Source organism: Microcaecilia unicolor, chromosome 3, assembly GCF_901765095.1.
Source record: "Microcaecilia unicolor chromosome 3, aMicUni1.1, whole genome shotgun sequence".
In the NCBI taxonomy this organism is placed as follows: Eukaryota; Metazoa; Chordata; class Amphibia; order Gymnophiona; family Siphonopidae; genus Microcaecilia; species Microcaecilia unicolor.
The window spans coordinates 187,586,071-187,599,369 of record NC_044033.1 but is presented as its reverse complement, the minus strand read 5'-3'; positions in this window follow the sequence as shown (position 1 = coordinate 187,599,369).

Sequence of the window (13,299 nt, the reverse complement as noted above, 5' to 3'; positions counted from 1 at the left end):
TCATCATAGACCACTGTGGTCAGACTCATCTTTTCAATATATGGAGAGAGATTTTGAAGTTCTCAGAGGTGATAGAAGCCGTTTTTAAAGGTTGCTTGAATTTGCGGGATCAGGGTGAGTGATGAGTCCAGCAGTATCCCAAGATTCCTGACCTGTGATTTTAGGAGTTCATACTTCCAAAATAGTATTTTTCTGTTAGGAACCCACAGAATCTCCGTTTTGCTTGGGTTCAGGCAGAGTTTGCTGTTGTTTGCCCATTCCTGACAAGGCAGTCAGGTTACTGAAAGCTGTGGGTAGATCTGGTTCAATGGGTTTGAGTAGCTGCACATCATCAGCATAGATATAAAATTTTGTATCCATCAGCCAAAGCAGCTCAGCTAAAGGCTTACGGTAGATATTTTTAAAAAATAGGTTACAGTATGGATCCCACAGTTCAGTGAACAAGGTTGTGCAGTTCTTGAACAGAACTGCTTGTTGTCTGACAAATAGGATTTGAATCCTGCAAATACCGTTTCCATTAGCTGTGTATATTATGGTCTATAGTGTTGAAGGCTACTGAGAAGTCCAGCAACACTAGAATCAAGGTGGTTCCCCTGTCACAGTTTCTGTGGAGATTGATAAGCATGGATACAAGAACTTTCTCCATTCTGCACCCAGGTCTGAAGCTAGACTGACATGGATTTGGCCAGTTTCTTTCACTTAATCAGTCTTTGAGTCATATTACCCCATTTTAATTTCTCCCTATCTATTATAGAATTATTTATTTTTGTTACATTTGTACCCCACACTTTCCCACTCATGGCAGGCTCAATGCGGCTTACATATTGTGTACAGGTACTTATTTGTACCTGGGGCAATGGAGGGTTAAGTGACTTGCCCAGAGTCACAAGGAGCTGCCTATGCCTGAAGTGGGAATTGAACTCGGTTCCTCAGTTCCCCAGGACCAAAGTCCACCACCCTAACCACTAGGCCACTCCTCCACTCTCTGTTTAAGATTCTATTATTGTTTTTTAACGCTCTTAATCAATATGTTTCTCTCACTCTCTGGGCCTCACTAAGATTCTATCAAACCAGCACGTGCACTGAGATCTTTCCAGAAGATGATGCTCGATGTACCCTCTTACCACATAGTGCGGTTAGGTGAGTACAGGGCATCTATTTTTTCACTTATTGGTCCTAAATTGTGCAATCCTCTGCCTCTTGAACTCTGCTCAGTACAAAGTGTTACTCAATTTAAGAAGGAGCTAAAAACTTATTTTTTCCATCAAGCTTATGTGATGCAGAAGTGATGAAACTGATATGTTGCTCTGTATTTGGCTGAACCAGGACATTTAATGGTTTTGTTAGTTGGTGTATTATGATTGTTTGATTATCTGTTTTTTTGTTGTTTTAATATGTATATGAAGGTATACTCCGCTTAGAATTGCAAGATAATGCAGATTATAAATACACTAGTAAAAGAGGCCCGTTTCTGGAGCAAATGAAACGGGTGCTAGCAAGGTTTTCCTCCCCAACACCCCCCCCCCTTCTCCCTCCCTCCCTATCTACCTACCAACCCCTTCGTTGTTCTGACGCCATAGCTCCGCCCTCAACGTCATCACGTTTGACGCGAGGGCGGGGCCCCGAGACTTGGCGATTTCGGTGGCTTCACCACCACGAACCCTTCGAACCCGTCTTGATGGAAGTGACGGAAGTGACGTCAGTGTCTTCAGAACGTTGAGGGTGAGTTTTATTATATAAGATTTTATTAATATTATTAACAATAATGCAAATTGTCTATTCTATAAGTTTTTCCAGGAAGGGGGTGTTAGAAACTGGTCAGCAGTTTTTGAGTTTGTCCTGGTCAAGGCAGTTCTTTTTCAGTAGGGGGTGCACTGCAGCCCTTTTTAGTGTCATTGGCAGCTGTACATCCACAAGAAAGGAGTTAACAATTTTAGGGCTAGGTTTACTAAGCAGTTCCTATGGGCGTGTTAGCGTTTTTAACACGCGTAAATGGTGTACACGCGTTAAACGCTAACACGCCCATAGAAATGTATAGGCGCATTAGCGTTTAATGCGCCTTAAATTTACAGGCAAGTTAAAAACGCTAACACACCTTAGTAAACATACCCCTTAGTGGCCCCTTCAATTAGGCCTCTGCTTGCTAGCTGTACTATCTTTGCTGGGCAGAGATCAAGTTGACCGCAGGCTTTTCAAGATTTTTCAAGAGCCTCTTCTGTTGACTGGGTGAATGAGTCCCAGCTGGTGAGGGGGAGGGAGAAGGGAGTGTTCCCCTGATTAGCTGTTGTGATGCTCCTTTGGACTGTCTGTAGATCTTTTTTTTTTTTAATTTCAATCTTTTAATTGAAAATTGTCAATATAAACATTACAATAAGGAATATATAAAAAATGAGATAAGGGAAACATAAAACAAACAACAATTAATGATAACTTTCAAGGAAGAGAGAATGCTAAAATGTTATAATAATAAAAGTCCGATGTTCAGCTATTTAGTTAGATATATAATAACATAAGACCTGAATTGAAAGGATTTATTGCCAAAATGAACCTGAATATTAAGACAAATATTAATCGAGGGGTCCTTTTACTAAGGTGCACTGAAAAATGGCCTGTGGTAGTGTAGACGCATGTTTTGGGCTCGTGCAGAATCATTTTTCAGCGCACCTGCAAAAAAAATGACTTTTTAAATTTTTGCCAAAAATAGACTTGCGGCAAAATAAAAATTGCCACGTGTCCATTTTGGGTCTGAGAGCGTACCGCCAGCCATTGACCTAGCAGTAAAGTTTCACGTGGCAACTGGGCGGTAATGACCTATGCACGCCAAATGCCACTTGACACGCGCAGCTGACGCATGCCAGAAAATAAAAAAACATTTTTTTGGGTGCGCGTAGCGGACATGCGCCAAAAATGAAAATACCAGAAGGGCAACACGGTAGCCATGCGGTAACTCCATTTTGGCGCACTTTGGGAGCGCATAGATGCTTATTTGGCTTAGTAAAAGGTCCCCCTAGTATTTTTAAAATATTGGTCAACTAGTTTTCAGATACATGATACAGATTTATGTCCGTCGGTTTTTTTCAGCTGCTTTGTTTTCAAGTTTACAGACTTGGCATGCCATGTTCCACCAAAAGGTACTATTTAAGGAATTGAAATTTTTCAAATTACCCAAAATTGTTTGTATACCAATGGAAATCAGTATATCTGTCTCCAGTGGCGTTCTGTGGTTCACTGCCACCCGGGGTAGGTCATTGCTGCGCCCTCCCCCCTCCCCAGCTGCAGGGCAACATGGCACCCCCCCCCCCCCGAACCAGTCCCCACCTGTCTACCAGCTCCGTCCACCTGGCGCCTTGCACAACTCTGCACTGCTGTAAAAGAAGAAAATCACCTCGTCGGCCCTTCCCTCACTGTGTCCCGCCCTCTGATGTAACGTCCTATTTCCTCAAGGGCGGGACAGAGTGAGGGAAGGGCCAACGAGGTGATTTTCTTCTCTTACAGCAGCGCAGATGTGAGGTGCCGCACCACACAGCTGCCGGGTGGATGGAGCTGGTAGGGACTCGCCAGCAGAGCACCCCCCCCCCCACCCGTTGACACCCGGGGTGGACCGCCCCCACCGCCCCGCCCTTGGTACGCCACTGTATGTGTCTCGAGGTTTTGATGGAGACCTTTAATTTTGGTAGGAAACTATGTGGTAAAATCACTCTGGTCATTAGTGACTGGGACGGCTGGATCTTTTGTGGGGGTTGCAGTACAATGTTTACTATTTTGAGTAGCTGCTTGGTTTGATATGATAGAAATGTTTAAATACCTCCATGGCATAAAAGCACAGTACGCAAGTTTCTTTCCATTGAAAGGAAGCTCTGGAACGAGAGGGCATAAGATGAAGGTAAAAGGGGACAGAGGTAACCTTAGGAAATATTTCTTTCATGGAAAGGGTGGTGAATTCATGGAATGGCCTCCCGGTGGAAGCAGTGGAGATGAAAACTGTAACTGAATTCAAGAAAGCTTGGGGCAGATACGTAGGGTCTCTAGGGGAGAAGAAGGGATAGTAGATGGAATGGATGGACAGACTGGATAGGCCATATGGTCATTATCTGCCTTCATTTTTCTCTGTTTCTATGTTGAATTTGCAGCCTATTCAACGTGTTGAGAGAAATATTGCTTTTGAGCTACTTTTAAGGCCTGGTGGTACATTTGCTATGTATTTCCTACAATGGAGCATGTCTTCATCTAGGTGAAATTTCCACCATTTATCTTCCAGTTTATGTCCTTGATGCTTAAGGATCCATAGTTCTGGGGAGAACCATGGGAAGTGTTTGTGTGTAGAGAAGTGATTCCCAAATCTGTCCTGGGGGGAACCCCAGCCAGATTTTCAGGATATTCACAATGAAAATTCATGAGATTGGTTTGCATACACTGCCTCGTTGGTATGCAAATCTATCTCATGCATAAGACTTGCTTTTATGGGGCGGTTGATCCAGGACAGGTGGATCCAGTCCTGGTTTTACTCCATGGCAACTCTGTAAATACGTAGGCCCAGAACAAGGACTGGAACAGTCCATCGTGGAAAATGAGGAGCCGGTAGAGCTCTTTGCCCCTAGTGGAGAAAGGCTCTGAAGGAGGGGGAGGAGAAATGCCTATGATATCAACCTGTGCAATGCCTCTGCTGCCTGGTTCTTATCTAATAGAGGGCTTTACTGCTGAAGTACTGCACAGGAAGGATCCGTTCCCTCCTGCAATGTCACAGACCAACTTCTGGAATATCATTACAGCTTGCCAAAAAGAAAATTAAAGCAGGCATCTTCCCGAAGTGGCAAAAATTCTCCTGGAAGTCAGCTTTAATGAATTCTCTGCATTTCTTTGCCCCCTTCCCGCTGGCTTCTGTTTCCTACTGTCAATCCGCAGAAACAAGAAGATGACAAATGCTTCAATTAGCTGTGAGAATTCTGAAAATCGATGGTTTAAATGCTGGTGGTGCGGAGTCCCAGCTGATCAATGCCAGCAATTATATATATGATAACAGCATTTTAATCCTGAGCAGGCTCTGCTGTTCCCTCTTTGGCACCTCTGAGTGTGTGATGGGGGGGGGGGGGGGGGGATGTCTGGCTTTGCAGTTGGACCACCACAAATCCAAGGATGCACTGGGATGGAAGTTTCCTTTAAAAACAAAATCCGTTGCAAGAAATATTTTAGATCTGCCCACTTTTTTTTGCAATTGCTATAGTTTGGGGGTGGGTAAGGAGAGAATATATACACCCTAGCTTCCATGGGATAACACTGAGAGTGAGAGAATTTGCCTACACTTTTCTAAAGGGGATAATAACCAACATTAACAATTCCTGCAACTCAATCCCCTCTCTCCCTCTCAGGGGCGTAGCCAGACAACAGATTTTAGGTGGGCCTAGGCAAGAATTGGGTGGGCACCAAGTGTTCTCTCCCCTCCCCCCCCCAAAAAAAAAAATTATCTCAGCTGGTGGGAAAACGCTTCTTTCCACCTTGGCAGCAGGCATGCACTGAAAATTGAGCATGCGCAGGTGCCGGTGTCATGGAGAGTAGCGTTTTCGTTAGCATCAGGGGAAAATCTTCAGCTGCCAGAGCTTGGGATTCCCACCAGTTACCACTAAACATGTGCTACTGTTGGGTGGGCCTGAGTCATAAATGGGTGGGCCCTGGCCCACCCAAGCCCACCTGTGGCTACGCCACTGCTCCCTCCCTCCCTGCATAGAACAAGCATTGACACAGAAAGAATCCCTGTACCCATTCCAAAGATTTAAGACTGTCAAAAGTATGCAACATAGTAACGTGATAAGATGACGGCAGAAAAAGACCTGCACGGTCCATCCAGTCTGCCCAACAAGTTAAACTCATATGTGCTACTTTTTGTGTATACCTGACCTGGATTAGTATCTGCCATCCTCACGGCACAGACTGTAGAAGTCTGCCCAGCACTAGCCCCGCCTCCCAACCACCAGCCCTGTCCCCCACCACTGGCTTTGCCACCCAATCTCCGCTAAACTTCTGAGGATCCCTTCCTTCTGAACAGGATTCCTTTATGTTTATCCCACGCATGCTTGAATTCTGTTACTGTTTTCATCTCCACCACCTCCCGCGGGAGGGCATTCCAAGTATCACCACTCTCTCTGTGAAAGAATACTTCCTGACATTTTTCTTGAGTCTGCCCCCCTTCAATCTCATTTCATGTCCTCTAGTTCTACCGCCTTCCCATCTCCGGAAAAGGTTCGTTTGCGGATTAATACCTTTCAAATATTTGAAGGTCTGTCATATCCAGTGGCGTACTAAGGGGGGGCGGTGGGGGCGGTCCGCCCCGGGTGCACGCCGCTGGGGGTGCCGCGGCGCGTGCCTGCTGCGAGTGTTCACTAACTTCTCTCCAGGGCAGAGGGAGCTGTAGCGAACGAGCAAAGTTAGTAAACTCGCAGCAGGCGTGCGCTGCGGCACCCCCCCCCCCCCCAGCAGCATGCACCCGGGGGGGGTTCTTTCGCAGGAGGGGTCTTTCGCCGGGGGGGGTCCGCGCTGCATCGGGGGGGCGCTGCACCCAGGGGGGGCGGGGCATCGCCCTGGGTGTCCGCCCCCCTAGGAACGCCACTGGTCATATCACCCCTATTTCTCCTTTCCTCCAGGGTATACATGTTCAAGTCAGCAAGTCTCTCCTCATACGTCTTGTAACACAAATCCCATACCATTTTTGTAGCTTTTCTTTACACCGCTTCAATTCTTTTTACATCCTTAGCAAGATACGGCCTCCAAAACTGAACACAATACTCCAGGTGGGGCTACTTTCTTTTCAGTGGTGGCACCAAGATTTGAGATGTGAAGGCGGGAGTACATCTAAAGCTGAGGGGGTGCTAAAGAAGAGTAGTAAATGTTGAAATTAATAGTAATGTCGATCTGTTGGGTGGTGGGACCCTCCTGGTGCAGGTGACTTCCTCACATGCTCTTGTTTACAGTTACAGTTGAAGGGTGTCCTTGGGAGTGGGAAGAGGGCTTAGCTGATATTACTACACTCTTTCCACTATTTCTATTTAGATGCAAAAACAGGTTTTTTTTCTTGCCGCCCCCTTCCTCTGGGAATTCAGACAGAAAACTATTTACAGCTGCTGTCTTTGGCCATTAGGGGTTTAGTCTGATTCAAGCAGCATTAATCCTGAGGTCACTGCATGCAAGACCTCATTGTGCCAATGTTTTTTTTCCCTTCCATGACAGTTTTTGGGGCTCACAAAACTCCACTAGACATCCTCAACTCATACTGTGCCAGCTTTCACCTCTTCCCCACTGACTTAGAACCCAGGCGATGCAATCTCTCCCTTCCTCCCCTCTGACCTAGAACCAAGCTAGCGCAAACTCACCCCTTTTCCCCACTGACCTAAAACCTAGTCAGTGTAAACTCTCCCCTCTTTCCCACTGATCTAGAACCCAGGCAATGCCAACTTTCCCCTCCTCCCCACTGACCAGGAACACAAGCTGTGCCAGCTCTCCTCACTACTGACCTAGAACCTAGAGATCACCTGCTCTTTTGCTTCCCCCAACAATTCCATACCTCCCCCAACCTCTGCAGGGGACTCAGCCTATCAAGCTAAAAGATGCAAGTTGAGTATGTATGCTCTCCCAGCCTAATTCAGGAACAGAACAGCTAGTGCAGAACTTCAATCTGGTGCACTGAGTCCACAACTCACTATCCACATCAGAGCACAGGGCAGCATGGAAAACCTGACTGAGACATAATCTTTGATGTGTGTCTTCCAGGGCTGCGAGGCACATCCCATGTGTTCAAATTTAGGTCTTGGGCACCTGCAGCCCACCTGCACAAAAGCAGTCTAGTGGCTGTAAAAATGGTCTGTAAACCTGGGTTCAAATCCTGTTTCTTCTACTGACAAGTCAGGTAGCCTAGTGGTTAGTGCAGTGAACTTTGATCCTGGGGAATTGAGTTCAATTCCCACTACAGCTCCTTGTGACTCTGGGCAAAGTTACTTAACCCTCCATTGCCCCTGGTACAAAAGAAGTACCTGAATATATGTAAACTGCTTTGAATGTACTTGCAAAAAACCTCAGAAAGGCAGTATATCAAGTCCCATTTCCCCCCCTTCCCCCTCCTATTGCCTTAATTGTACACTTAGATTAGAAGCTCTCTGGGTCAGTAACTTATCATACCTGAAAAAATGTGGTAAACTACCATGAGTTAAAAATTGGAAAGGTGGTCTACAAATATATTTAATAATAATAAATGAGTGAGAGATTAATGCCCCCACATCTCAGCTCTCTCACCCACTCTACAACCCACCCCTCTGAATACAAAAGAGCTGTGATTCCAGCTGGAAACCTTATTCTCTTCACTACCAGCAGTTTCTAGAACCTTCTCTCATAAACCTTTCCTCTTCTCAGCTGTTCCATGACCTTTTTCTGGTGTGTCTATGTGTCTGGGAATGGGGGATATGTTAGGTTTGACAGAGTTTTGTCTCATCAGCTGAGCTTAAAGCAGAGGAAAGAATGTCACTTCAGTCAGTGACTGATTGCTGGGGGGGGGGGGGGGGGGGGGGTAGGGAGGCTGTGAGAGGCAGAGGCCAGAGGACTGTTGCTGTGAGTGATCAGAGCTGAGAGAGTGAGGGCTGTGTGTGGCAGAACAAGGGTAGGAAGAGGGGCCTGTGAGTGACCAGTTGGGTGAGGGGAATTTGAACACCAGAGGTCACAGGCTGACTGCTGTTGGTTTATCAGATGTAAGTTCTCTCTCTCTCTCTCTCTCTCTCTCTCTCTCTCTCTCTCTCTCTCTCTCTCTTGCTGTCATGTTTAATTTCTTTCATCAGCCAATAAGTTCTCTGTACAAGAGCCCAAGAAAACGACCCCTTTGTGACAGCTCCAAGCGTGTGTACTTGGTGTTTCTATTTTTGTTATTTATTTATTTTTCCAGGGGAAAAATATGAAGTAGGCAGATAACTAAACAACATGCACAACCTCTCTTTCTGCACTGTCACTCAGATAGTCCACCAGAGCTTCCAGTGAGGTTGGTATCTGGGAGCTTGCAGCACATGGAGAGAGAGGGAAGGTACAGTGTCTATGTATGTGTGTGACTGGTAGGGATGGGGAGCATAGGAGCCAACTTTTCAAAATTATTGGGGGTGCTAAGCCCAATGGAAATGACCCCTCCCTGGACACATACAAGGAATCTTCTCAATATTGGGGGTGCTCAAGCACCCACAGCACCCACAGAGTCGGCTCCAATGATGGGGAGAGCATTAGACATGAAGGGGATAAAGGATTAAACGAAGAGAACATGAACAAGAACCCCTACGTGTAGTCCAAGCACAAAAGAAGTAGGGGTGGACCAAAGACTCCCAGAACACAGTTATGGATATACTAGTAAAAAAGGCCCGTTTCTGCATGTGATGAAACGGGCGCTAGCGGGCACGGAGTCCCTTCCCCTCCCCTTACGCTAGTCTCCCTGGTGGTCTAGAGGTACCTGTTTGGTCGGGGCAGGAAAGAAAGAGCCCCCTCTTTCCTGCCCGTAGTGGTGCTGCTAGCTGCCTTGCTGCATCGTGTGGGAGTGTGGCTCTCGGCGTTTCAAAATGGCCACCGTGAGTTGAAGTCTCACGAGGCAGCTTCAACTCTCGGCGGCCATTTTGAATCAGACATGATGCAGCCGGGCAGCTAGCAGCAGCGCTCCGGGCAGGAAAGCGGGGGTTCCTTCGTTCCTGCCCGAGCGAACAGGTACTGCTAGACCACCAGGGATAGTGGCGTAAGGGGAGGGGAGGTGATGGGGGGAGGGAAGGTGATGAGGGGAAGAGTGTGCTACCGGAGGCTGGGCGGTACCTTGAAAGGGGCGGGGCGATGGGGCGAAAGGGGCCGGGGTGATAGGCACGTCGGCGGCGGCTGGGATTTCTTGGAAGGGGAGGAGTAGGGAAACACACGGAGCGTGTTTCCCTACTGCTCCCCGTGCGTTCATTTGCCTTGTTTTCTTGTTCCGCCCTCGACGTCATCACGTGTGACGCGAGGACGGGGCATGAAGACATGGTGAGTGTTGTGGCTTCACCACCATGAACTTACAAACTGGTGTGTGAGTGCCTGCAGTGACGTCAGTGTCCTCAGAACATTGAGGGTGCGTTTTATTATAGTAGATAAATATTTATTGAACAAAGCACCTCATGGAACAAGATCCGATATGTCTTCACCAAAAAGTTTTTGGTTTATCGTGCTGTGCTGCCTGAATTGCGATTCGGAGTCTCCCCACCAAAAACTGTTTTTGGTGAAGACTTGCTATCATCATGTTTTTTTTTTTTTTGGTGAAGACCTGTTGTCACATCTGATTACCACATACATAGCACCTTGTCCTTACATACCTCATTGTGTCCCACAGCACATGTGACCCCTGAAGCAGGTGGTTTCCCGCCGAAGCACGGTCTGTTATCGGGTCTTGCTCCGTGAGGTGCTTTGTTCAATAAATACTTATACATCCATAACTGTGTTCTGGAAGTCTTTGGTCCACCCCTACTTCTTTGTGCTTGGGGGATAAAGGATTTGCCATGTGTGAAACCTTTTCTAAAAGAGCACAGCTGTTTACATGGTGACAAGCAGTAGCGTACCAAGGGCGGGGTGGTGGAGGCGGTCCATCCCGGGTGCAGGTAGCAAGGTAGTGCATGGAGCAGTTGCACAGCTATTGGCTCCGCCAGTCCTCTCCTTCTTCTGATGTTCTGGGGCAGGGGACTGATGGAGCCAAAATCCACACGATTGCTCCATGCACCCCCTTGCTAGTAGGAAGAGTGGTGGGGGTGATGCACTTTGGGGGGGGTGATGTGCTTGGGGGGGGTGATGTGCCTGGGGGGGGCGCAATGGCAACCTGCCCCGAGTGGCAAACAAGCTAGGTATGCCACTGCTGACAAGAAATCAGGGGTGTAGCCAGACTTCGGCGGAAGGGGTTCCAGTCCGAGGTGAGGGGGCACATTTTAGCCCCCCCTGGTGCCACCGACCCCCCCCCCCCCACCACCATTTTTGACCTCCCCGTCACCACCACCATCTTTGACCCCCCCCCCGCGCCAACCCTTTTGACCCCCTCTTCCCGCTGCTGCCAACCCTCCCCTGCCGTTGGGTACCTTTGCAGGCGGGGGTCCCCAACCCCTGCCAGCTGAAGTCCTCTTCTCCAGCGCGGCCGCGTTGCTGATCTGCAAGGGCAGGCTTATGTTTTTGTGAGTCTGACGTCCTGCACGTTGTAGCACGGCTGCGTTGCTGATCTGCAAGGGCAGGCTTCTGTTTCTGTGAGTCTGACATCCTGCACGCTGTACGTGCAGGACGTCAGACTCACAGAAACAGAATCCTGCCCTTGCAGATCAGAAACGCGGCCGTGCTGCAGAAGAGGACTTCGGCTGGCGGGGGTTGGGGACCCCCACCAGCAAAGCTACTCGAGGGTGGCGGGGGAGGGTTGGCGGCGGGAGGGGGGTCAAAGGGGTTGACGAGGGGGGGAGCCAGGGCCAAATCTATGGGGACCCATGCCCCCATAGCCCCACATGGCTACGCCCCTGATTGGTGCATACTTAGACTCAATGGAGGTAATCACCTGACGTCAGGTACCAGGATGATGCAGTAAGCATGGATTCTATGATGGCAGTTGAATGCACAACTGCCAACATAGAACACTAGAATCAGTCCGCATTTACGCACCTAACTTTAGGTGTGAGCACTCATGCCAGCTAAAGGGCTGGTACAGATGCTTGTACATAAATGCTACCATTACTATCATACAAATCTCAGCAAACCAATCAAATTTTTCAATCACTTTCCTCAGTGAGTCACTAACTGCACATACACAGTATTAAAAAAATGTTTTGACTGTCAAAATATGGCAGACTTAAATCATTCCATTTTCTTTATGCAATAACTGTCGAATCGTCATTGATCTTAATTTCTTCAAATAACTTTTTATAATTTCTCCATATAGTGATTTTTCTATAACCCACGCGTGTAACCGCCAGACATTTCCCTCCCATGTCCATGCCTGCACATTCTGGAATTTGAGCAGGGAGGATGCAACTTACATGTTTATGTTTATTTAAGAAACTTCATAAACTGCTTACCTTTTCCAGACCAAGGGGGTCTTTTACTAAAGCTTAGCTTGAGTTATCTGCAGCAGGGCCCATTTTATTCCTATGTAAAAGACACCCCCAAAGCAGTTAGAGAGTACTGGCAAAGGGCAGGTGTGCATATAACTGCCAATTGGGTGCTAAACCAAATTAGCATCTAATTAATCTATTACATTATGTGCTTAACTGACCTTATTCTATAAGTTCCATGGACAAAGTTCCATGCTAGTTGGAAATTTGGGTGTGCAACTTTCTAGAATTAAGGGAAGGGGAAACTGTGTGTAGCATTACCAGGGTCATAGCTTTGGCAGCGTGGGATACAGTTGCAATGTACGCAAGCATTTTACAAAGTACACAGGCACGCATATTTTCAAAGCACTTTGGGAGGCTAAGTTCCATAGGTTTCTATGGAACTTTGGGAGGCTAAGTGCTTTGAAAATGAGCCCCTATAGTAACTTAGTAAATGTTGGCTGATAAAGGCCTGCACGGTCCATCCAGTCTACCCAACAAGGTGGCCAGAGTTGAATCTGGCAGGTCTTCATGTTTAAACACTGGTAAAATCGCAAACAGCTGAAGCGGGATTTAAACCTGCACCACCTAAGTCTTAGGCTACATGTGGAGCATACACACCCATTTACGACTTTGGAGAAGGCATAACTGTGTGTGTTGGCATTTGCATTGTGCAGGGACTAGTTCTGGTTGCCTATTATATATTTTATAAAAATAGGCTTGAAGAAGGCATCTTTGAGGACTTCAGGTATGAGCTTCCTGTTATTTTATTTTATTTATTTATTGGGATTTATTAACCGCCTTTATGAAGAGACTCACCCAAGGTGTTGATAAAATTAGGCCTAATGAGACCTAGGGCAGAAGCTGACCAATGGACCTCCACTGCATTTCTCTTTCCCTGTAGCCCCGTCCCAATGATCTCTGGAGGAGAGCAGCCTTCATGCCTCTATTGGCTGGTTTCAGGCTCATGGTTTGAACATGTGGAGTCAGCATGTTCTGCAGTCCTGTGAGGGACGCAATCAGGCTGAACGTGTCCATCAGAATGGGTAGAGTGGAGTGAATGGTGGTGGCACTGGGAAGGAGGGATAGTGAATGAAAGATGGAGAAGAGTGATGATATCTTCAGAGAACGGTGGGTGGGAGACAAAGCAGACTTAGCAGAGCAATGGCAAATCCCAGGCATTGCAATATCTTTTCAAGGATCTATGGCAACT